Source organism: Delphinus delphis, chromosome 14, assembly GCF_949987515.2.
Source record: "Delphinus delphis chromosome 14, mDelDel1.2, whole genome shotgun sequence".
Classification (NCBI taxonomy): Eukaryota; Metazoa; Chordata; class Mammalia; order Artiodactyla; family Delphinidae; genus Delphinus; species Delphinus delphis.
The window spans coordinates 20,679,810-20,682,400 of NC_082696.1; the positions used below are offsets into that span (position 1 = coordinate 20,679,810).

At 47.5% G+C, this 2,591-nt stretch overlaps 1 pseudogene; it reads right to left on the minus strand.

Moving 5' to 3' along the window:
• Nucleotides 1-677: 677 nt before the first annotated feature.
• Nucleotides 678-2,235, minus strand: LOC132437237 (large ribosomal subunit protein uL4-like; annotated as a pseudogene).
• Nucleotides 2,236-2,591: the final 356 nt, after the last annotated feature.

Genomic DNA, 2,591 nt, shown 5'->3' on the forward strand with positions numbered 1-2,591 from the left:
GAATTACAAATGAGCATCGCTAGGGAGTCACGCTGGGCAGCCTGGAAGGCAAAGCCCTCTGTGCAGCTCTCAGGAGACTTCAAATACACAAGCCCTCTTCCCACCCCACTCCTTTGGGCTAAGAGACATTCATATTTGACAGCCTATCTCTCGAGTTTCTTGCTTGGCTACGGTGAAGAAAGTTGCTTCTCTTAATGGAAGGAGTTGAGGCCCATACCGCAAAAATACAAAAACACAAAACAAAACAAATAAATCAATTACATGTTTTAAATAAATAGAACCGTATTTATCTATCATATAGTCTAAAAGGCAAAAGTCTCTTAAGCATTACAAATACTTTTTTTTGTTTTGTTTTGTTTTTTTGGCGGTTCGCGGGCCTCTCACTGTTGTGGCCTCTCCCTTTGTGGAGCACAGGCTCCGGACGCGCAGGCTCAGCGGCCATGGCTCACGGGCCCGGTCGCTCCGCGGCACGTGGGATCCTCCCGGACCGGGGCACGAACCCGCGTCCCCTGCATCGGCAGGTGGACTCCCAACCACTACGCCACCAGGGAAGCCCACAAATACTTTTTTTATTATTATTTTTTTTTTCATGTTTCTCACTGCCTCTTTGATCAGGTCTTTATTCAAAATTAGCTGTCCAAAATGATTTGACCTTTACTGAATAAACAAATTTAAGCTTATGCAGCAGCCTTCTTTTCCTCTGTTCTGGGTTTCTTTTCTGTGGGCTTCTTTTTTAGCAGGCTTCTTTTCAGCTGTTGGTTTCTTGGTCACTGCGGCCTTTTTTTTCCACCAAAGCCTTCTTTGGCTTCTTCAGCTTCTTAACACAGACAGCCTCCTTTCCCTTCCTTCCCACCACAGGCTTCTTGCCTGGAATCCCCTTCTCATCTGATCTGGCTTCTAGTGCTGCTGCTGCGTTATCCATCCGGATTTTGTGGTTCTTGGCCTGGCGAAGAATGGTGTTCTGGCGCATGGTCTTTGCATATGGGTTTAGCTTCAACATGAGTCTCAGGTTTTTCAGAGGATTCTTCTTCAAGACGGCGATGAATCTTCTTGCGTGGTGCTCGGAGGGCTCTTTGGATCTCTGGGCTTTTCAAGATTCTGCTAAGGTCGGGCTTCCCTGGTGGTGCAGTGGTTGAGAGTCCGCCTGCCGATGCATGGGACGCGGGTTCGTGCCCCGGTCCGGGAAGATCCCACATGCCGGCGAGGCGGCTGGGCCCGTGAGCCATGACTGCTGAGCCTGCGCGTCCGGAGCCTGTGCTCCACAACGGGAGAGGCCACAGCAGTGAGAGGCCCGCGTACCACAAAAAAAAAAAAAAAAAAAAAGATTCTGCTAAGGTCTGTATTGAGCATCTTGTGCGTGGGGAGGTTGTAGTTACTCTTGACGGAGGCAGCTTTACGCCAAGTGCCATGCAACTCCTCTAACTTGCGGAAAAGCACTTTCAGTCCAAATGCAGAAACGCCCCACATGCCCACCAGGAGCCAGTTTCAAAATGTTCAGTTTGCTTACATTAAGCAGAGTAATTCCAGGGATGTTTCTGAAGGCCTTGATGATACCGTTGTCCTCATTACAGATGATGCAGGGTCCCCTGCGCTGGATACGGTGACAGTTTCTCATTTTGCCTTTGCCAGCTCTCATTCACTGCGAGGCGTAGACCTTTTTGATATCATTCCAGGCCTTAAGTTTCTTCAAAAGCAAAACAGCCTCCTTGGTCTTCTTGTAGCCTTCAACTTTATCTTCACCCACCAAAGGAAGTTCAGGAACTTCCTCTATACGATGACCTTTAGACATGACCGGCGCTGGTAAAGCCGAGGCAGCCAACGCAGAGCAGATGGCATATCGCTTCTGCGTTGTATTCACTCTGCAGTGCCAACGTCGCCAGGTCTTGGTTGGCGCAAACATGAGGGCCCCATGACACATAATTCCAAAAGCATCCTGACCAGAACAGTGAGTGCCGCCACCTCGAACCCTGGGAATTCGAGCCACAGCTCTGCCAGTTCCCCAAGACTCAGCACTGGTTTGATGACCTGCTAATCCACTGACAGCATAGGGCTGTCTGTTGTTTTTGCTCAAGTTGGCGTGCGCAAAGTTCACAATATCTGGTCGAATGGGAGGCCTGAACACAGCAGGCAAAGTGACATTTTTGCCAGATGACTCCCCCTTTTCAGAGTACACTGATATCAGTGGACGAGCACACGCCATGGCGGGAGAGGAGAAGGCCACGCTCCCCTCAACCCGGCGGCTACCACAGGAAAAGCTACAAATAATTTAAATAACATACATAAACAGATTATTCCTAAACCTAACATGAAAGTATTAATACTAATGGTATGATTTAATTTATCACCTTTGCATTTAATTATAAATCTTCCTCTGGTTAAAAAGTCATTCATCTACTAAATGAAGCAGCAGTTTTAACATTGAAGATGATCAGAGAGGTTCTGTTTCAGGAGAACTGAGGTTACCACCTGGAGCAAGTCATTGTTACTAATTATGCAATTTATAACCAGAAGATTACTTACCAGTAAGAAATTTGAGACTGGGAAGAGGACCTGCGGGAAATTTAGGTACAGGATAATCTTTTCTGAACTAC